Genomic DNA, 24,080 nt, shown 5'->3' with positions numbered 1-24,080 from the left:
GTAGAATTTTAAGATGATCTCTCACTAATTATCAAGAAGTGTTCTCCCTGAGTATGCACCGTTGCGAAAGTTCTTCGTGCTGAGACACCACGTGATGATCGGGTGTGATAGGCTCTACGTTCAAATACAACGGGTGCAAAACAGTTGCACACGCGGAATACTCAGGTTATACTTGACGAGCCTAGCATATACAGATATGGCCTCGGAACACGGAGACCGAAAGGTCGAGCGTGAATCATATAGTAGATATGATCAACATAGCGATGTTCACCATTGAAACTACTCCATCTCACGTGATGATCGGACATGGTTTAGTTGATATGGATCACGTAATCACTTAGAGGATTAGAGGGATGTCTATCTAAGTGGGAGTTCTTAAGTAATATGATTAATTGAACTTTAATTTATCATGAACTTAGTCCTGGTAGTATTTTGCAAATTATGTTATAGATCAATAGCTCGCGTTGTTGCTTTCATAAGTTTATTTTGATATGTTCCTAGAGAAAATTGTGTTGAAAATGTTAGTAGCAATGATGCGGATTGGATCCATGATCTGAGGTTTATCCTCATTGCTGCACAGAAGAATTATCTCCGTAATGCACCGCTAGATGACAGACCTATTGCAGGAGATGCAGACGTTATGAACGTTTGGCTAGCTCAATATGATGACTACTTGATAGTTTAGTGCACCATGCTTAACGGCTTAGAATCGGAACTTCAAAGACGTTTTGAACATCATGGACCATATAAGATGTTCCAGGAATTGAAGTTAATATTTCAAGCAAATACCCGAATTGGGAGATATGAAGTCTCCAACAAGTTCTATAGCTAAAAGATGGAGGAGAATCACTCAACTAGTGAGCATGTGCTCAGATTGTCTGGGTACTTCAATCGCTTGAATCAAGTGGGAGTTAATCTTCCAGATAAAATAGTGATTGACAGAATTCTCTAGTCACCATCACCAAGTTAGTAGAACTTCGCGATGAACTATAATATGCAAGGGATGACGAAAGTGATTCCCAAGCTCTTCGTGATGTTGAAATCGACGAAGGTAGAAATCAAGAAAGAGCATCAAGTGTTGATGATTGACAAGACTACTAGTTTCAAGAAAAAGGGCAAAGGGAAAGAAATGGGAAGCTTCAAGTAGAATGGCAAACAAGTTGTCACTCCCGTGAAGAAACCCAAAGCTGGACCTAAGCCTGAAACTGAGTGCTTCTACTGCAAAGGAAATGGTCACTGGAAGTGGAACTACTCCAAATATTTGATGGATAAGAAGGATGGCAAAGTGAACAAGGGTATATTTGATATACAGGTTATTGATGTGTGCCTTACTAGTGTTTATAGTAGCCCCTGAGTATTTGATACTTGTTCGGTTGCTAAGATTAGTAACTCGAAACAGGAGTTACAGAATAAGCTGAGACTAGTTGAAGGGGAAGTGACGATGAGTGTTGGAAGTAGTTCCAAGATTGATATGATCATCATCGCACACTCCCTATACTTTTGGGATTAGTGTTAAGCCTAAATAAATGTTATTTGGCGTTTACGTTGAGCATCAATATGATTTGATCATGTTTATTGGAATACGGTTATTCATTTAAAATTAGAGAATAAATTGTTATTCTGTTTACATGAATAAGACCTTGGATGGTCATACACTCAATGAACATAGTTTGTTGGATCTCGATCGTAGTGATACACATATCCATAATATTAACACCAAAAGATGAAAAATTAATAATGATAGTGCAACTTATTTGTGGCACTGTCGTTTGGGTCATATTGGTGTAAAGCGCATGAAGAAACTCCATAAAGATGGATCTTTGGAATCACTTGGTTATGAATCATTTGATGCTTGCGAACCGTGCCTTTTGGGCAAGATGACTAAAACTCCGTTCTCCGGAACAATGGAACAAGCTACTGACTTATTGGAAATAATACATACCGATGTATGCGATCCAATGAGTGTTGATGCTCGTGGCAAGTATCGTTATTTTCTGACCTTCACAAGATGATTTGAGCAGATATGGGTATATCTACTTGATGAAACATAAGTCTGAAATAATTGAAAGGTTCAAAGTATTTCAGAGTGAAGTGGAAAAATCATCATAACAAGAAAATAAAGTTTCTGCGATCTGATCACGGAGACGAATATTTGAGTTACGAGTTTGGTCTTCAATTAAAACAATGTGGAATAGTTTCACAGCTCACGCCACCTGGAACACCACAACGTTATGGTGTGTCTGAACGTCGTAACCGCACTTTATTGGATATGGTGCGATCTATGATGTCTCTTACTGATTTACCACTATCGTTTTGGAGTTATGCATTAGAGACAGCTGCATTCACGTTTAATAGGGCACCATCTAAATCCGTTGAGACGACACCGTATGAACTATGGTTTAGCAGTAAACCTAAGCTGTCGTTTCTTAAAGTTTGGGGCTGCGATGCTTATGTGAAAAAGTTTCATCCTGATAAGCTCGAACCCAAATCGGAGAAGTGTGTCTTCATAGAATACCCAAACGAAATTGTTGGGTACACCTTCTATCACAGATCCGAAGGCAAGATATTCGTTGCTAAAAATGGATCCTTTCTAGAGAAGGAGTTTCTCTCGAAAGAAGTGAGTGGGAGGAAAGTAGAACTTGATGAGGTAACTGTACCTTATCCTGAATTGGAAAATAGTTCATCACTGAAATCAGTTCCAGTGATTCCTACACCAATTAGTGAGGAAGCTAATGATGATGATCATGAAACTTCTGATCAAGTTACTACAGAACCTCGTAGGTCTTCCAAAGTACGGTCCACACCAGAGTGGTATGGTAATCCTATTCTGGAAATCATGTTACTAGACCATGATGAACCTACGAACTATGAGGAAGCGATGATGAGCCCAGATTCTGCAAAATGGTTTGAGGCCATGAAATCTGAGATGGGATCCATGTATAAGAACAAAGTGTGGACTTTGGTGGACTTGCCCGATGATCGGCAAGTCATAGAAAATAAATGGATCTTCAAGAGGAAGACGGACGCTGATAGTAGTGTTACTATCTACAAAGCTAGAACTGTCGAAAAAGGTTTTTGACAAAGTTCAAGGTGTTGAATAGAATGAGATTTTCTCACTCGTATCGATGCTTAAAAGTCTGTCCGAATCATGTTAGCAATTGCCACATTTTATGAAATTTGGCAAATGGATGTCAAAACTACATTCCTTAATGAATTTATTAAAGAAGAGTTGTATATGATACAACCAGAAGGTTTTGTCAATCCTAAAGGTGCTAACAAAATGTGCAAGCTCCAGCGATCCATCTATGGACTGGTGCAAGCATCTCAGAGTTGGAATATACGCTTTGATGAGTTGATCAAAGCATACGGTTTTATACAGACTTTTGGAAAGGCCTATATTTACAAGAAAGTGAGTGGGAGCACTACAGCATTTCTAATAAGTATATGTGAATGACATATTGTTGATTGGAAATAATGTAGAATTATTCTGCAAAGCATAAAAGAAAGACCTCAGTGAAGCTACTGACATATTGAGCATCAAGATCTATTGAGATAGATCAAGACGCTTGATAAGATTTTCAATGAGTACATACCTTGACAAAAAATTTGAAGTAGTTCAAAATGGAACAGTCAAAGAAAAAGTTCTTGCCTGTGTTGAAAAGGTATGAAATTGAGTAAGACTCAAATCCCGACCACAGCAGAAAATAGAAAGAGAATGAAAGTCATTCCCTATGCATCAGTCATAGGTTCTACAAAGTATGCCATGCTATGGACCAGACCTATTGTATACCTTGCTCTGAGTTTGACAAAGGAATAAAATTTTGATCTAATAGTAGATCACTGGACAGCGGTCAAGAATATCCTTAGTGAGGACTAAGGAGATGTTTCTCGATTATGGAGGTGATAAAAGAACCCGTCGTAAAAGGTTACAACGGTGCAAGCTTTTACACTGATCCAGATGACTCTAAGTCTCAATCTGGATACATATTGAAAGTGGGAGCAATTAGCTAGAGTAGCTCCGTGCAAAGCATTGTAAACATAGAATATTTGCAAAATACATACGGCTCTGAATATGATAGACCCGTTGACTAAGCTTCTCTCACGAGCAAAACATGATCACACCTTAGTACTCTTTGGGTGTTAATCACATAGCGATGTGAACTAGATTATTGACTCTAGTAAACCCTTTGGGTGTTGGTCACATGACGATGTGAACTATGGGTGTTAATCACATACAGATGTGAATATTTGTGTTGAATCACATGATGATGTGAACTAGATTATTGACTCTAGTGCAAGTGGGAGACTGAAGGAAAAATGCCCTAGAGGAAATAATAAAGATATTATTTATTTCCTTATTTTATGATAAATGTTTATTATTCATGCTAGAATTTTATTAACCGGAAACATAATACATGTGTGAATACATAGACAAACATAATGTCACTAGTATGCCTCTACTTGACTAGCTCGTTTATCAAAGATGGTTATGTTTCCTAGCCATGGACAAAAGAGTTGTCATTTGATTAATGGGATCACATCATTAGGAGAATGATGTGATTGACATGACCCATTCCGTTAGCCTAGCACTTGATCGTTTAGTATGTTGCTATTGCTTTCTTCATGACTTATACATGTTCCTGTAACTATGAGATTATGCAACTCTCGTTTACCGGAGTAACACTTTGGGTGCTATCAAACGTCACAACGTAACTGGGTGATTATAAAGGAGTAGTACAGGTGTCTCGGAAGGTACATGTTGGTTTGGCGTATTTCGAGATTAGGTTTTGTCACTCCGATTGTCGGAGAGGTATCTCTGGGCCCTCTCGGTAATGCACATCACTTTAAGCCTTGCAAGCAATGTAGCTAATGAGTTAGTTACGGAATGATGCATTATGTAACGAGTAAAGAGACTTGCCGGTAACGAGATTGAACTAGGTATTGGATACCGACGATCGAATCTCGGGCAAGTAACATACCGATGACAAAGGGAACAACGTATGTTGTTATGCGGTTTGACCGATAAAGATCTTCGTAGAATATGTAGGAGCCAATATGGGCATCCAGGTCCCGCTATTGGTTATTGACCGAGAATAGTTCTAGGTCATGTCTACATAGTTCTCGAACCCGTAGGGTCCGCACGCTTAAGGTTTCGATGACAGTTATATTATGAGTTTATGAGTTTTGATGTACCGAAGGAGTTCGGAGTCCCAGATGAGATCGGGGACATGACGAGGAGTCTCGAAATGGTTGAGACGTAAAGATCGATATATTGGACGACTATATTCGGAGTTCGGAAAGGTTCCGAATGATTCGGGTATTTTTCGGAGTACCGGAGAGTTACGGGAATTCGCCGGGGAGAAGTATTGGGCCTTATTGGGCCCTGCGGGAAAGAGAGAGGGGCTGCCTAGGGCAGGCTGCACGCCCCCCCATGGCCTAGTCCGAATTGGACTAGGGGGAGGGGCCGCACCCCCTCCTTCCTTCCCTTCTCTCTTCCCCTTCCTTGTCTCCTACTCCTAATACATGGAAGGACTCCTAGTTGGACTAGGAAAGGGGGAATCCTACTCCTGGTGGGAGTAGGACTCCCCTAGGGCGCGCCATAGGAGAGGGCCGGCCTTCCCCTCCTCCACTCCTTTATATACGGGGGTAGGGGGCACCCCATGGACACACAAGTTGATCTACGGATCGTTCCTTAGCTGTGTGCGGTGCCCGCTTCCACCATATTCCACCTCGGTCATATCGTCGCGGACTTTAGGCGAAGCCCTGCGCCGGTAGAGCATCATCATCGTCACCACGCCGTTGTGCTGACGGAACTCATCTCCGGAGCTTTGCTGGATCGGAGCCCGGAGATCGTCATCGAGCTGAACGTGTGCTGAACTCGGAGGCCCCGTACGTTCGGTGCTTGGATCGGTCGGATCGTGAAGACGTACGACTACATCAACCGCATTGTGCTAACGCTTCCGCTTACGGTCTACGAGGGTACGTGGACGAACACTCTCCCCTCTCGTTGCTATATCATCACCATGATCTTGCGTGTGCGTAGGAAATTTTTTGAAATTACTACGTTCCCCAACAGAACACCCCATCGATCAGCTCCACCTTGATATCTGGGTCCTCTTTGGAGGCCGGATCCAGGGATCTTTCTGGATCCTCGGGTTGCGGAGCGGGACTTACCATGTCCTCCACAGTCCGGCGTAGTTCCTGCGCCGAAGACATATTGTAAGAAGCCTAAACTTCGAAAGCATGGGTTGAGCCCTTAAAAGTGTTCGCTTACCCAGCCTCTAGGGTTGTTCATGGAAAACCCATTCAAGGGGTTCGTCCGAAGGAAGTCCTCCTTCTCCCCCTTGTACAGGCCGGACAGGATCTGCACCAGATCCTCGGTCGAATCCGGCCCTTCGTGGCCATGACGGGTGGCATCGTCTTCCCCGTTGAAATCCCACATGGGGTGGCCTCTATATTGCCACTACTAGAAAAACCCCTACTAATGGCGCACCTAATTTGGCCATTAATGGCGCATCAGTGGTGCGCCATTACTAGCACGCCATTAGTAATTTTTACTAATGGCGCACCACTGGTGCGCCATTAGTATCTGGTATACTAATGGCGCACCAGTATAGGCCAGGGTGCGCCATTAGTATGCCTCCTAGGGGCCATGTATACCCAGGTGCTTTGGCATACTAATGGTGCACCACAACGGGATGCGCCATTAGTGACCGCGGCATACTAATGGCGCACTGTCCAGTGATGCACCATTAGTATGCTTTGTCATACTAATGGCGCACTGTCATGTGATGTGCCATTAGTATGTATATTAGGTTTTTTTATTTTTTATTTTCTGTTTTTTGCACAGGTTACAAAATGTATAATTTGACAAAATATAGACAACACACATCAACAACAGATTCATCGAATACAATAGAAGATTAGTCTTTGAATAGAATTCATCATATTAGTCTCCGAATACAATTCATCATATTAGTCTCCGAATTGAAAAGACCGAACAAAGATAGAACATTATATTACAAGTCTCGAGACCGCGAGTAGCGAGTTTGTCTTCACATTACAAGTCGATATCGATCATCTAAACTACCATCACATAGAAGAGAGCTGCAGTCATCACGATGAGCATCATCATGATGAAACTCGTCTTCATCCGATTCCTCCAACGCTCCCTCCCCTCTCCCGCTAGATAGCGGGCGTATCTAGATTCGGCCTTGGCCCTAGTGGTGTACCCTTTGTAACTGTTACCGCTGAATCGGTGAACCTGTCTCCGACACTCCTCCCAGTCATCGTAGACTCCGGGAACCTTACCCTTGTACACGACATACGTCGGCATCGCTATGCACTAGCCAAACGAAACGTTAGTACCAATTCACAGACAATACATAAGCAATATATAAGTATGCAACAGAACGATCGGAAGAGAAAAGCAAGACATTAATAGCATCGATTACATCTAAGTTGAACGACTCTCGAAACCAAAGAGACATACTACAAGTTCATTAAAGTTTAATTACAACATGAGCCAATCGATGTTTCAGAACTAGACACAGCATCACTGCTTTCGACTCGACTCAAGGGACCGGAGCGTGGATGAAGCCGCCGTCTATCGTGGGAGTCATGAAATAACGGTCGTTGTCAGCCTGCATTTGTAGCATTGTGTCGATGTCACTGTTGGACGGTTGATTGTTGAGGTAGAACTGCCCCGAGGTACGAAGGACATCTTGATGGATGATTTCCACAAACTCCGACTGGATGCGAAAGAATTCTTGTCAGAGGTCCGCGTCCTGGATTGCCAACATGCTCTTTGCCCAATCTTTGAGTTTACTCGGTAGCAGAAGTTGATGATGGTCCCGTACGATCGCCCGCATGTGATGGATGGCGTAGTAGGCACCCTTCTGACCGCCAGGCGGCTGCTTGACGCAGCAGAACGTCGTATTGTGGGAGAACACATGCTTGCCGTAGTTACAAATAGGCTTGGTGAAGGTGCCTCCAGATTTGGCGTAGCCGGGGAGAACATCATCAAGAACCTTCTTGACATTTGTGTAGTCTACGTTCGACTGACGGTCCGGGTCGAAATACGTGGCCATGGAATATTTGAGGCTTAGGAGGATGAGCGTGCAACGTGTGTCACTGCAGAAAACACGGAATGTTAAAAGAAAAACGATCGAAATGTAAGAATTCATATGTTACGGGCCGGTTGAGGGGAGGACTTACTCGGGAAAGTAAGGCACGAGGAAGTTATCCTTATCTTGGTTTGCCAGAATGACGCCTACGAGGTAAGAACTCGCGACTTGCCGGTCCCCAGCGCTGCCCAAGATCTTGGCACGCATGTAGAAGGGGTCGACTATCACGATGTCCGGGGTCTTGTCGCGAATGATCCGCATCTCCATACTCAGCGAAAAGAGCCGAACGAAGGTGCAGTGCAGCGGATGAAGGTTCAACATAGCGTGGATGTCATCAAAACGCAGGACGATCGTACGCCCGATGGAGTTATCCACAAAGCCCTTGCCCTCTGGCACCTTGGCCGCGAAAACCGGGTATGCCACATCCTTCTCTCTGAGACGCCGCTTCTCCAAAGAAAGGACACTGTCATGCAGACTCCGCATTGCACCGGTTGCAGCATTGAGCATATTTGTCGGTAGCATCTCCCTACCCGCCACATGCACCCTCCTCGAGATATCCTGCGGTGAAGGTGGCCTGTCCTGAGCACGGATCGTACTCGGTGCCGGCTGGCTCGCACCCTTCTTAGTCTTTCTTTTGCGTGCCTTCTTCTTCTCCTGTAATGGGACCGAGTTCTGCTCACAGACCACCTTCTTGAGTGTGTTGGGGCTGATAATATTTCGCACCTCGCCTATCTGAGGCTCGGTGAAGTCGGCAGCTGGAGGCGTCTCCTGAGAGCTGAACGCCAGACGGCGCCTGTTGCAACTTGGCTTCTCCGCGGTACCAGCTAGATCGCACACGTCTTTTGTTGGGTTTGGTTCTTGAGAAGGAGGCCCCATGAAGTCGCCATCGTACCCATGATCGGCAAAGTACTGATCGACGTTGCCAAATGTATTATCGTCGTCGTTGTCGTCGTTCTGATCCTGTGCCATATGCATGTTTGGATCCAGTGGCATAGGGATGTCCGGCACCGTTGCGGTGGTCTTGCCATGGGGCCGACTTGGCGCCGGCACGACTGGCGGTGTTATCTTTGGGGTGGTGTCCCCCGCCCCCAAACGAATCTGGCTCTTCAGCCAAAGCAAGGGCCAGCTCAGGCGGGCGCTGAGGGTCATCACGTCATCATCGTCGGTCCCGACGGGTCGAATCGGAGGTAACAAGTCGTCGCAGCCTGGCAGCACCCGAACCAGTTGAACCCTAAACAAGTTGGGTGGCATCTGGGTACCGTGGAACAAGGGGTTGCTCGGTTGAACGATTTTGCCCTTGGCGACATCGACCAACTCGTTGTTCACGAAGTGGAGGAGAGTGCACGGAACGTCGGCGGCGCCCTGCGAAAACATGTAGGGCGTCAGGGATGCCCAGTCAAAGGCAAGGAGATGAAGTCCTCGGCCGAGAGAGGCTTAATTAGTTACCGTGATGATGGCGTCGAGCTCGGCTAATGTCGACGCACCGCTAACGGCGGGCGTGCAGTTGACGGAGGTGCCGCTTGCTGTAGAGGTGCCGGCCGGCGTACACCCGGGTGCATTAAGCTCCCGTGCCGGCGTCGGAGACACCAATGTCGCCTCCGCCGGAGGCACCAATGGCCCCGCCATCGCATTATGCGAGTTGCTGGCCGTGAAGCTAGGAATCGGGGGCGGTCCCTGTTGGTCGCCCGCAATCCACGCACTCAACCCCGAGATCAAGGTAGGTACAATGGCGGTGATCGTCGCTCCGAGTCGTTGTTCCACTTGCTCTTGGACAATCTCCGGAATCCGCGCCACCTGTGCCTTGAGTTCTTGAACCTCTCGCGCCTAGCTTTCCGAGCTGGTCTTTTTCTCCTTCCGCACACCAGCGGTATAGTATGACCCCCGTTTTGTCGACAAGCCTTTGCTGGCCACACGATCAGCTGACGTCGGCTTACTGAGCTTATCCTTGTTCTTCATTACATTCAACCCCCTATTTAGAGTGGTGTCCCAAGGGTTGCTCTTAGTCGACCCCACGCTATTGCTTTCAGTCGCCTGCGGAAGGAATGTGAACCATTTAGAAATTTGGCTTCATTAATTAGAATGCAACCATATGGAGCTAATTACGCGGGGGTGTATTCCTTACCAGAACAAGCTCAAGCTGCCTGGTCTTCGGATCCGTGGTAAGCTCCTTTGTTTTCGGGTCCTTCTTGTACCGGGCCCTGACAAAGTTCCTGGTCTGCTTGTCACCGTATTTATCGAAGAGGGGCGGTAGGCCTTGCTCGGCACGGTCCGCCTCCTCCCTGTCCCATATAGGCTCCGCCACTCTGTAACCGCCGGGACCGAGTGTGTGTTCCCCTATGTTCAGCTCCCGCATTTTTCCCCCACTCACTTGATTGGGAGCTTGCGGTGCTCGAGCAATTGATCTTGAAGTCGTTGTAGTCATCTTCGGTGATCGAAGGATTTTTCTCCTTGATCTTCTGATAACTCTCACCTTTCTCGATCATTCTCTTCACATTGCTTTTCCAAGTAGACAGGGCCTTGCTCATCTTCGTGAGGGCAGCATTGTTCACTTTATTCCCTTTGAGGCTTGTGTTTGCAAATTCAGCGGGGAACTTGTATCGTTCGTGCAGCTTCGTGAAGAGGAAGTTGCGCAAATTCCCTCGGTCAGGATGCCTCAGGTTCTCGGTGTTGATCGAGACGGTGCTCCGGACAATGCACCCGAGCTGAAGCGAGTACCCCTTGACTATTCGTTCGGGCGCCGTTGGATTCCCGTTGGAGTCCACTTCAGTAACTTCCTCCTTGAGGGTGCGGAGCACGATCAGGCGCCGGTCCTTCCGTTGCCTCTTCGGTTGGCTGCCATCTGTGCGTGCGCCGCCATCATCAGTGGTGGCATCCTCGGCGGCACCATCAGTGGTGGCATCAGTGTGGTCATCCTCGGCGGCACCATCCGTGGTCTCAGGATCGGTGGGGAAGGCGGCGGCCTCATACAAGTGAGGTTGTTCCTCCATCTCCTGGGACAGCTCCCAGAATGCCTTGCCGCCCGAACCCTCGGCATCATCGTTGTGGGCCATGTTTCTCTCTAAATAGAAACAAAGTTTGGTCAAAAAGTTGTTTACTGTCAAGTAACAAGATCATGGTCTCATCATTTAGGGTTTGTCGACACCGAGGCATCCTAAAATCTAAGCTTTTATCATTGAGGCTTTTTCGACGCCGAGGCACCCTAAAAGCCTAAGCTTTCATCATTTCGGTTTTTATCGACACCGAGGCACCCTAAAAGCCATGCATTAGTCACAAGTACGCCGGGGCACTTGATCCTACTTAATTAACTACTACGATACCCCGGCCCATGCATTAGTCACAAGTACCCCATATGTCCTATTTTTAGCAAAGTCATGCTAAAATTCACGGAAAATTTCAGCATGACCTTTGCTGAAAATAGGACATATGGAGTACCAGAATTTGCCGGAACGGAAGTTAATCGACATTCCGGCAAACTCAAGGGCCTCTCGGGGTACCTGCAAAATCATTATCCCAGGTGGACATGGATGCAAATGGAGTTCTTCTATGGAACGGACGTCCTTTAGGTAGGGTAGTCCTGCTTCTTCTTGTGGTGTATGTTGCTACTTCATCATTGTCGTCATGTTCGATCCTCGGGTCGCCGTACTTGTCGAAGTCTTGCTCATTGGCTACTCCATCCATTCCGATGATCTTCCTTTTGCCTCTCCTCACGACAACACGACTGGGCTTTGGTGGGTCGGTAATGAAGAAGCATTGGTCCACTTGGGAAGCCAGTACACATGGCTCATTTTTCGCGGTGACGTTTGCACCCGCGGTCTTGGATTTGGCTTTGGGTATAACCATGGTGGTGAAATACCGGTCTTCTTCTATGACTTTCTTGGCCCATCTGACACGGAACATCGGGACCTTCTCTCCAGCGTAGCTCAGCTCCCAGATCTCCTCGATCCTTCCGTAGTATCTGTCCTTGTCGTTACCGGTGTAGGATTCCATCGTTACCCCAGAGTTCTGATAACCATCGCTCTTCATGTCCTTGGCCTCGGTGTAGAATGTGTAGCCGTTGATATCGTACGCCTCATAGGTCATCAGGTTGTGCTCGGCGCCCTGTGACAAGGCGAATATGAGTTGTTCTTCCGCGGAAGAATCCTCATGTAAAGGGTATGACAGAAGCTTCTGCTTGAACCAATGCGTGAAACATGAGTTGTGCTCTTTGAGTATATCTCCGTCCGTCCTCTGTTGGCCTCGGTCATTGTACGTCTTCTTAATAAAGGTTTTGTGCTCTACCACCCAAGGATCGACCACGTCTATGTGTTGTAGCGCGACTAGGTTTGCTCTTTCAAAGTCGGCGAGTCGACCCTCGAAGTCGACATGCATTTCGCGGCGACCCTCACGGTGACCCCGTCCAGCGAGCCTGCTGAGGTGCCTATTGACGGACAGACCAACGGGGTTCTCGATGCCTAGATAATTCATGCAGTAGGAGATGCACTCTTCGGTCAGAAAGCCCCTGGCTATGCTTCCTTCTGGACGTGACATGTTGCGAACGTATCCTTTGATGACACCATTCATCCTTTCGAACGGCATCATGCTGTGCAGGAACGTCGGCCCGAGTTGGATGATATCCTCCACTATATGGACCAGCAGATGCACCATAACGTCGAAGAATGCGGGCGGGAAGTACATCTCAAGCTCGCATAGTATCACCACGATCTCTTCCTGTAGCCTTTTGAGTTGCCTCACGCCAATCGACTTCCGAGAGATGACGTCGAAGAAGTTGCATAGGCCAAATAGCGTTTGACGGACGTGCGCGTCCATGATCCCACGGATTGCAACTGGAAGTATCTGCGTCATCAGCACGTGACAGTCGTGAGACTTCATCCCACTGAACTTCTGCTTCGCTGGGTCTAGGTATCTGCTTATCTTCCCCGCGTAACCGTAAGCAAGTTTTACTCCTAGGAGGCAGGTGAAAAACTGCTCGATCTCCTCCTGACTTAGAGTGAAGCACGCGGGAGGGTAGTCATTTCCGGTCTTCTTGGCCTTTTTGCCTTTGCGACGACTTTCTGTGTCCTGCTTCGCCTCATCATCATCATCATCATCATCATCATCATCATCATCATCATATATAGCGTGAAGCTCCTGCCTGATGCCCATTGATTTCAAGTCTGCCCTTGCTTTCGGCCCATCTTTGGTCCTCTCTGGCATGTTGAGCAGGGTACCAAGCAGACTCTCGCACACGTTCTTCGTGATATGCATGACATCAAGGCTGTGAGGCACACGGTGGATCTTCCAGTACAGCAAGTCCCAGAAAACAGACCTCGTTTTCCATACCTTTAGCAGCGGCTCTGGCGCCTTTCGCTTCTTTCCCGGCTCTAGCACCTTTTGCTTCTTTCCCGGCAGTGGGCAGTCTTTCCAATTTTTCAACAGCTTGTCTATTTCCTCGCCGCTCCTCGTAAATGGGCGTTTTCGGGGTTCGGTTTCACCATCGAACAGATCCTTGCGTTTCCTCCACGGGTCATCGTCGCGAAGCCACCTTCGATGTCCCATGAACACGGTTTTCGAAGACCCGGGATCTCTATCTAGCTGGCGATACGTTGTGTCATCCATGCACCTTACGCATCCAGAAAATCCGTGGACTACGTGCCCCGCAAGATATCCGTAACCGAGATAGTCGTGCACCGTCGTGAGCAGTGCGGCTCTCATATGGAAATATTCATTCTCTGCGGCGTCCCACGTATTGGCTGGCGTTTTCCACAGCGTGTCAAGCTCCTCTTTCAGCAGCCCCAGATACAGATTGATGTCGTTCCCTGGTTGTTTCGGTCCTTCAATTAGCATACTCATGTGAATGTACTTCCTCTTCATGCACAACGAGGGGGGAAGGTTGTACATCCACACAAACACAGGCCAGGTGCTATGTGTGCTTCTCTGGCTGCCAAACGGATTGACTCCATCGGTGCTCGCGCCCAGCACGACGTTCCTTGGATCGTTCCCAAATTCTGGGTATTCGAAGTTCAATGCTTGCCAATGGCTCGCATCCTTAGGGTGACACAGCATCTTGTCTTTTTTATCTATCTCCGGATCATTTGCGTCATCTTCTTGCTTCTTCTCCTCCCTATCCGCGTGCCAACGTAGGAGCTTTGCTACCTTAGGGTCCGCGAAATACCGCTGCAGACGAGGAGTGATCGGAAAGTACCACACCACTTTTCGAGGAGCTTTCTTCCTCTTCTTGTATCGAGTGACACCACACACCAGACATATGGTAGACTCCGCGTGCTCGTCCCGATGAATGATGCAATTGTTCATGCATACATGGTATTTCACGTGCGGTAAATCCAGAGGACACACGATTTTCTTCGCCTCCTCCAAACTGGTCGGGCACTTGTTCCCCTTGGGAAGACGTTCGTGCCCGAATGACATGTTCTCGTCGAAGCATGCATCGGTCATTTTGTGTTTTACCTTCATCTCCAGAGCCATGAGCGTTACTTTCAGGCGGGTATCCTCGGGCCTGCATCCTTCATACAATGGAGTAACCGCGTCTAACTCAAGTTGATCCATCTTGGCTTTCTCTCGGGCGGCAGCTCTTGCGTTATCCGTCTGCTTGAGAAGCAGCTCTTGAATATGAGGGTCCTGCACCCAGCCCATCGATGGTCCAACGTCGTCTGCTCCGCCGGCATCATCATCATGTCCTGCATCTTCTAGATGATGACTGTGTACAGCATCACCGTCGTGATCATCTCCAGGGGATTCTTCGTCTTCTCGCCCGCCCGAGCCGCGGTGGTTGTCTTGCTGCCCTTCCTCATTTCTTGCCCGGCCCCCATGGACGACTTCGTAGTCATCTTCATCACCTTGCCACCGATATCCATCCATGAAACCACGCAAGAGCAGGTGGTCCCGCACCTGCCCGGAATCCGGGTCCGCAATAAGGCTCTTCAGCTTGCATCTTCGACATGGACATCTTATCTCCGTCTCGTTCTTTTGAAGCATCTAGGCCTTCGCGGACCTCAAAAACCTATTCACGATGCCTTTGGTCATCGTGCGGACCATGGTCGCCTGCGGGGTAGAGCAAAATGACATTTTAGAACCAAGAAAAAATTTGGCATGACTTTCCCTAAAAATAGGACCAAAAAGAATGCTTAATGCCAAAATTCTCGCTGAAACGGAAATGAATCAACATTCCGGCAAAATATTGGCAACTATCGCATTTCAAATACCGGTACACCTCCAAACACAAACACACATGCAACACCACAAACATATGCAACACCACGAACATACATAGATCTAGCTAGGCCATAAAAAGTGCATGTGCACATTGTTGTAGGGAGAACAACATAAATATAGCTTCCCCCTTACTTACCTATCAAAACAAGGTAACTTAACCACTTAATTTGAATGAATCTATGGTGGAAATGAGGTGAAAAAGAGGAGGCACCCGAGACAAGGAGGAGGCCGTGGAGAGAATGAAGTGGGGAGAAAGTGAGTGTGGGAGGAGAGGCTGTCCAAAATATCTTGTTGCTGCCCACTTACTAATGGCGCACCAACCACAAATGCGCCATTAGTAATCCAGGTTACTAATGGCGCACTCCCTGGTGGTGCGCCATTAGTAGTTTTGCAAAAAAAAACATACTAATGGCGCACTCTACCACGGTGCGCCATTACTAGTTTAAACTAGTAATGGTGCACCGCAGTTGAGTGCGCCATTAGTAGTTTTGCAAAAAAAGGAATTAAAAAAATAATATAAAAAACAACATTAGTGGCGCACTTTCCGACAGGTGCGCCATTACTAGTTACAACTAGTAATGGCGCACTTCCAAAGGATGAGCCATTAGTATGTTTGGACGGGCGCACTAGTTCAAAAAAAATTGATACTAATGGCGCACCACTGGCCAGGTGCGCCATTAGTAGTTTCAACACTAATGGCGCATCAGAAGGTGGTGCGCCATTAGTATATACTAATGGCGCACCACTTCTCTGGTGCGCCATTAGTGTCAATCCCATCTATAGCCCTTTTTCTAGTAGTGTGCAATGGCTGTACCCCCCGCATGATGCATGTTGCCATGACTCCAATCATGGTCAACCCGGAATGGGCCAGTAATCTTATTCGGCCCATCAGGTAATGGACGCTCTTGTCTTCCTCCAATCGGGGGCTCCGCGGGCGCTAGCTGAGGCGTTTGTTCAGAGGAGCAGCACTGAACTCCGGGAGGCCAATCCGGACTGGGTCCGGCAGCGGAGCGTCTTCTATGTAAAACCACTCCGAAGGCCAGTCTTCGGACGCCTTCTTAGGGGTACCGGATGGGTATCCGGTCCCGGCAATGCGCCGTATTTCGGCGCCACCCACTTGATATATAGATCCCTCGTGAGAACGGGGTACGAGGCAGAACAGCCTCTTCCACAGTGCAAAATGGGGCTCGATGCCCAGGAATAGCTCGCAAAGAGCTACGTAGCCCGCGATATGCAGGACAGAGGCGGGCGTAAGGTGATGGAGCTGGAGTCCGTAGAACTCCAGGAGCCCGCGGAGAAACGGATGTATTGGAAATCCGAGTCCCCTTATCAGATAGGGGACGAAGCATACCCGCTCCCCTTTGTTGGGACTTGGGGTAGCCTCCGCTTGCTTCCCACCTTGGTAGGTGGCCAGCCCGGCTCGAACCGGGACCATGAAGGCCGGAGGGAGATATCCCCCCGCTTGGAGCTTCACTAGCTCGTTGTGTGGAACAGAGCACCTCCTTCAATCCCCTGGCGGTGGGCTGGGAGCGCGAGAAGAGGAGCCGCGTCGACGGTCCATGATGGAATGGATTTTTAGGTCAAGGGCGCTCCGATGAAGTATTCGCGGAAGGAAGATGGTGTGGTTTGGATCTGGATTTTTGCCTCTTTTGTAGGCGGATGACTCGCACGACTAGGGGTGAAACATAAAAGACACCCTGAGTTTTCGCATTCGTGCGACGCCTGGAAGAAGGCCATTATTGGGCGTAGAAGCCAAGAAGCACAGTATTTATGATGAAGCCGGACACTGTTCGGCAGGTACATGGAACTTGAAGGGAGAACCCGCCTTGCAACGCCGAAGACTATATACGCGCTGGACTTATCGTCATTGAAGCCTGGTTCGGGGGCTACTAAGGGAGTCCTGGACTAGGGGGTGTCCGGACAGCCGGACTATCATCGTCCGCCGGACTCCAAGACTACGAAGATACAAGATTGAAGACTCCGTCCCGTGTCCGGATGGGACTTTCCTTAGCGTGGAAGGCAAGCTTGGCGATACGGATATGTAGATCTCCTACCATTGTAACCGACTCTATGTAACCCTAGCCTTCTCCGGTGTCTATATAAACCGGAGGGCTTTAGCCCGTAGGACACAACATACATTACAACAATCATACCATAGGCTAGCTTTAGGGTTTAGCCTCCTTGATCTCGTGGTAGATCCACTCTTGTGCTACCCATATCATCAATATTAATCAAGCAGGACGTAGGGTTTTACCTCCATCGAGAGGGCCCGAACCTGGGTAAAACATCGTGTCCCTTGTCTCCTGTTACCATCCGCCTAGACACACAGTTCGGGACCCCCTACCCAAGATCCGCCGGTTTTGACACTGACAGGGAGGGAGGGAGGGGAGCACCTTTCCCTTGGATGGCTGGACGACGGCACCGTGGATGTCGAGGTCCTGGTTGAAGAATCCCTTGACGGCGGCGACCTTGACCTTGGTGGCTGGGTGCGCCCCTGCCGCTCCTCGAGTAGGACAAGGCCGGCGGCTGCAGCTTGAGGAGAAGGGCACTGCTCCCAGATCTGTCACCCTCATTGCCGGTGCTCGGCTCGTCCGCACCATGGGCACAGCAGCTACTCCCTGAACAAGCAACAGCATCCTGCGTTCACAAGATTGAACAGATCATCATATTTACCGAGTTCGAGCAAAAGAAGGTAATAATCATGATATGAGAGTCTCAACAGGTTAAAATTATGTCCATGCACGTCTGTAGCAACTCAATTATAAGTTTTAGCAACAATCTGTTGCGTTAGCTTGTTGTTGCAGTGAAAAGATTTGGGCAGGGAAGTGGTGATCATAAGTTGCAGCACCATGCAGCAATTTCCACTCCAATCCAGGAAGAACACTACTACTTGCAGATAACCAGAGTTCAACAAAGATACACGTATCATCAGTTTGCCAAACATGGCAGTGTTCGGTTCAGAAAGATGCAGTACAAATGGCCAAACATAGATGTGTTCAGTTTCAGAAGAATCTGAAAGCCAGATCTCATCTGGAAGACAAACTTGCATTGTTACAAACACATGGCAGAGATTAGTACAAGCACATACTAATCAGGTCGGACTGAAGAAATCACTAGCAGCGGAGATGCATCATTCTAAATCTTCTCAGTTTGCAAAACAAGATTCAGCAAGCAATCCGCCATTATGAACAAGCAGTAGCACTACTTCTTGCAGACGCAATGCAAGGGCTCGGTTTACAAGAGTAAAAAAAGACAGCATTAGTAAGATCATGTAGTACCACAACTGCAACATTTTCTAGATAGATAGTCAGTTTGCAAAAGCAACGCGTTCAGTTCTTACATCCAACCAGCCAACAAAGTGTTGGCAATCACTCAGCACACGCACTACGGCTACCACAACTTTCAGATAGAGACAAGTAGAGTCAACAGCGACCATATATGCAGATCAAACCAGAATTTTACCTGCCCCTGGTGGCACCGGAGATGGATGCTTCTGCTGCTGGCCTTCACCGCCCCTGATGCTGCTACTCATGGACGGAAACCGCATCGCGTCAGGGAAGAGGATGGAAGGGAATGCAATGGAAGAAGAAATCAAAAGGAGAGGAGAGGAGAGGGGGCTGACCGCTGGGGTTCTCCATGGCGTCGGCGTCGGGGCAGCCTTCCCGTCCATACCATGGCGGCCCGGAGTGCGAGCGACAACGACGTGCTGGATGGATCTGGTGCGAGAGGAGACGAAGTGAGGAAGAGAGGATCTGGTAGGGATAAGAGACGAGGTGAGGAAGAGAGGGGACCAGCCTTAGTCGTCGGAGACACGCCGACGACGTGGTGGACCAAACCCTATCCACAGGAGCCGGTCGTGCGCGGCCACTGGAGCACGCGAGCACCGGATCTGGGCGGAGCGTGAGGCCGCTGCCGCCCTCCCCCGCCGCGGGGTCGGGTGCGGGTCACCTCCCACGAAAGGAGACAGAGACGGAGCTGGCACGGACATGGATGGGACTCGGACGCGCTCGCGATCGGTGGTGGCGACCATGTCCATGACGGCCAGTGAAGGGGTGGGTGGCGGAGAGGGGAGGGATCTGAGGTGGGGAGGGGAGAGGTGGGTGGCGGCGGCGAGGATCTGAGGTGGGGAGGGAGGGATGGGTGGCGGCGAGGGGAGGGATCTGGATCGGGAGCGACGATTCTGGCCGGAGGCGAGGGAGGAGTGGAGGGGGGAAGGGGAGGGTGTAGACGAGGGGATAGGTGGGCGGCGGAAGGAAGGGGAGGACGGGGCGGCGGCGGAGTGATGGTCGACGGGGAGAGGAGTGGGGCGGGTGGTCGACGGGGAGCAAGGCGATGAGGAGTAGGCGCGCGGGCGCGAACGGCGGGAGCAGGTGGTCGTCCATGAAGGCGAGGAGGAGTGGCGGGATCCGCCGCCGTAGGTGGCGGCGGCGGTCCAATGGAGGGAAAGGGGAGAGGGGTTAGGGTTTGGGCTGCGGGAAAAGGAGTGGTGTGCGGGGGAGAGGAGGAGAGGGGGGAGAAGTGGTGTGCCCGCGAGGGGGGAGGAGTGGGTGAGTGGTGGCATTTTGCCAATGACAGGTGGGCCCGCGAGGAATTAGGCCCACATGTCAGTGTCCTCAACGACATGTGGTGTAGGTGAGTGGAGCTGCTTTCGGGTGGGTGTGGGCGGGGAGAGGGTGAGGGGTGTGGGCCGTTGGATCTGGCAGGATCCGACGGTCTCTAATGCTTGATCCGCGTGACATGCCCATTGACCAATCAGAATAAAGTGCAGGCTTTGATGATGTTATGACCATCTAAAATGGTCGTAATCAATTTTCCATTTTTCGAGTGCCCAAAACGAGTTTTTTTTGTGAAGGATCTACCATATATTTGTTGCAAAATTGGACCTAATCAATTTTATAAAATACTAGGACATATTTAATGCACAACTGACAAAATGGTTGGGTGTCAAAAGTTTTGATCCACCTCTGGTGAAAAAGACGAATTCCCGCCGATTCAGCTCGAAGCGGGTCAAATTTGAACTATAGATGCCTTATAGTTTGCTTTTTATTTTTTCCAAAAATCATTTCTAGGTACATAAATATCTATTTAATCAGAGAAACACCAAAAAATTTCCAAGATTCAACCACTAGCTAGGAATGGTCAAGCCCGCCGTTTTGACCGCATTTTGAAACAGGCATAAAAAATTCAAAAAATTGGAAAAACTTCGCATTGTGTCATTATATGTGACCAAGTTTCCAGGAAAAATAATAAACTTGTAATACGGTAATTATTTTAAAAAAGTGTTTTCAGAAATGAGCTATCATGCGTGAAGATTCATGACTTTCTAGCCGAATGATCAATCTTATGGCCACATTCATGACATAGTTTGTTCAAACGATCTCATATCATGCACAAGGGGGGGTTATTGGAATTCCAAACAATGTTGCCTAAGGGAGTTTTCATTTTTTTCACGGAAAATTCATTTTCCATTTTCCGAGTGCCTGAAATGAGTTTTTTTTAAGGACCTACCATATATTTGTTGCAAAATTGGACCTAATCAATTTTATAAAATACTACGACATATTTAATGCACAATTGACAAAATGATTGGGTGTCAAAAGTTTTGATCCACCTCTGGTGAAAAAGACAAATTCCCGTCGATTCAGCTGGAAGCGGGTCAAATTTGAGTTGTAGATGCCTTATAGTTTGCTTTTTATTTTTTCCAAAAATCATTTCTAGTTACATACGTATCTATTTAATCAAAGAAACACCAAAAAAATTCCAAGATTCAACCACTAGCTAGGAATGGTAAGCCCGCCGTTTTGACCGCATTTTGACATAGGCATAAAAAATTCAAAAAAAATCAAAAAATTGGAAACCCTTCGCATTGAGTCATTATATATATTTGCGGTGCTTTGTTCACAGTTCACCCAAGAATTGGAGTAAGTGGCTGGCTTTAGCAGAGTTTTGGTATAACTCAGCATTTCACTCAACACTGGGAAAGACTCCCTTCATGGTGGTTTATGGGCAGGAACCGCGCCAGTTGGGGATCACAGCGGATAACGCTACACCCATAACTGAACTGAATGAGTGGCTTGAGGAGAGCGACAACAAATGCAGGATGTCCTTCAGCAACACTTGCTACGTGCCAAGCAAGTGATGAAGATCCAAGCTGATAAACATCGCACTCCGCATGAATTTCAGGTGGGAGACCAAGTTTTCCTCAAACTACAACCATATATTCAGACATTGGTCGCGCGTCGAGCGAAGCACAAGCTGAGCTTCAGATTCTTCGGTCCATATCCAGTGATTCGACGCATCAATGAAGTGACATATGAACTACAGCTACCGGAAGACTCAACCATATTCCCGGTGTTCTATGTCTCCCAACTGCGGCGTGTCCTAACTCCAGGTGCTAGTGCTTCTTCTACTTTACCTACTCCTACTGATCTGGTTAATGTTCCTGTCAAGATGCTGGAGAGGCGATGGCGCCATGGGTCTCGCAAGATGCTCGAGCAAGGTTTGGTGCGCTCGCGGGATGAACAAGCAACACCTGATACATGAGAGGATCTGGAAGATCTTAGTCGCCGTTTTTCAACCTCACCGACTTGGGGACAAGTCATGTCTGAAGGAGGGGGTGTTAGCGACCCAGCTAACAACACACAGCGTTGTCAGGTGAAGGAGGGCGCCACTACTGTTCAGCCCAAGAGAGAGAGTAGGCCCAATCACAAGTTCACTGGCCCCCAGTGGGTTTCCTACATGTTCGGGCCCGACAAGGCCGACGAGGGTGCAGGCATATAAGCCAGCAGGGCAACAACACAGTGGCAATCCCGGCTAGGATCAGGCGGCGGTGGCTGTGTTGCGTGTGAGTGTGTATCTCTGTAATCGATCCCCTTCCTCCATCCTCCATGAATTGTATGAACTCGCGAGCGAGATCCCCCATCAATTGAAGCAGATACTAGCTAGTGCCTTACACAGCCCACCTTGATTAGTAATGATTTTCCATGCCCATTTGGTCACTCATGAGACACCAGTTCATGATCCTTGTGTTTATGATACCTAATCCCCCATTTTCCTTGGGCGAGCAAATGGTTTGCCAGTCCACCATGTGGTACTTTTGTTTTCCGTCCACTTTTCCCCCAAAAAAACTAGACCTAAGTCAGTCTAGTTTTTCATGCTGTATACTTTGGCAAAGTCTCGAATCCGCTTCCCGGGCGAGTTGCTGTATACACTGTGGCAAAGTCTTGATGCTCGTTTGGGACGAGTGAAAGCAGAGCATCTGGCATTCTTGAAGCAGAGCATCTCTCTGCTGAGCTGATTTGGGACTGATTCCCGAGGAGCGGATTAGAGGCGTTGGTGTTCGTTCAATCTATATACTTTGGGAGCACCTGGTGGTTCTTGATTTCTGTCCATGTGTCATGTCAATGTCACTAGACTGGCCGAACCTCGCGCTCTCTACTGGTCCTGGGGGGTGCTTTGCTGAAACAGAGACCCTTATATTAGATATCTGCTTTTGCTTGTTTGCTGTGAAACAGGGAGCGCCTACTTTCAGCATTGTTTTACTACCATATGAACCTGCCCTGACATTTTTCAGTTCTTTTTCTTTTGCAGGCCCTTGCTTTCTTGGATGCTCCAACTGTGTGAATTCGCATGAGACTGAAGACCAAAATGTTTGCTCCAGTTCATCCAATTTTTCCCGGGAAAATGCTGGTTTTGATAGTAAATAATAGATGAATATTTTCCCTGGAAACAAGTTTAAATGTTGTTCTTCATATTGCAGACGTTAGTGTTGACTTTGGGATGATACAAAATAAATCTGCCACCATATGACCCAGCGAACAATGCAGTTTGTGACTTCTCACGATTTTTCTCCCTTGTTCTACATGTCCATCGTGAGCACCGGCGGATTTATATTAGTACAGGGTTCAGTTCCTGGGTACCAAAATCTCCATTTTTCTGACATGAAACAAACTGTAGACATAAAAAAAATCTTAATTTTACTTTTGCTTTTGGGGCATTTGTAACGATCAACGACGCAGGCGTTGACATGCTCAAAGCGCTCCAGGGACTTTAACTGGTCAGCCTTGAGCTTCTCCACTTCGCTTTCAAACACAGACTGGGTGGGCATGGTCGAGTCATGCAGTTTGCTGAGTGCTGACCAAAGTAAATAAATGTCAGTCAAGTGAACAGCAGACGACGGGAAAAAATGATTGTTTGGCCAATGATCCTGTTTATCTGTTTATGTATATGACTATGATTATAATCATGTTGATCATACCCTCTGTTTGCCCTCTGTTCTGTTCCAACATACTCTGAGGTAGGTAGCTGCTAGTAGATGTTTCTCTTTGCCATCATTCATGTTGTTGATGGGAAACATAGTATGAACAATCTTTTGGTTACGTTGCGTAAATTTTTGCCAATATTTGTTTAGACAAACATCTTAAATACCTTCCATGTGCTTGATATCTTCTGTTGCCTCTATTAGGTTCAGGGCTGCTAGCTAGACTTCCTTCCTTACCATAGCATTCTTCATTTTCGTCAGAAATGTATGATCATTTCCAGCAACGGTTTCTTGTCATCTCCTTAATAAGAGGCTTGCTAATTCTTCAGAGTGAGCAAACACAGACACTGACCGGAATGTGTCTGTTGTAGTACTTGATATCTTCAGAGGGAACCTGTTTTACAATATGTCAATTTGGGGTTAAGCGACGGTTATTTTCTCATGTAGATAGTGAGCAATATTGGTTGTGCTAGAGTCATGGAATC

At 47.8% G+C, this 24,080-nt stretch overlaps 1 pseudogene; it reads right to left on the bottom strand.

The window, feature by feature from the left end:
- Positions 1–18,882, bottom strand: part of LOC123139725 (receptor-like protein 19) — a 50,642-nt pseudogene extending 31,760 nt beyond the window's left edge.
- Between the last annotated feature and the right edge of the window lie 5,198 nt (positions 18,883–24,080).

The sequence above is a fragment of the Triticum aestivum genome, chromosome 6B (assembly GCF_018294505.1).
Source record: "Triticum aestivum cultivar Chinese Spring chromosome 6B, IWGSC CS RefSeq v2.1, whole genome shotgun sequence".
Lineage (NCBI taxonomy): Eukaryota > Viridiplantae > Streptophyta > Magnoliopsida > Poales > Poaceae > Triticum > Triticum aestivum.
This window is presented reverse-complemented; position numbering and strand designations above follow the sequence as displayed.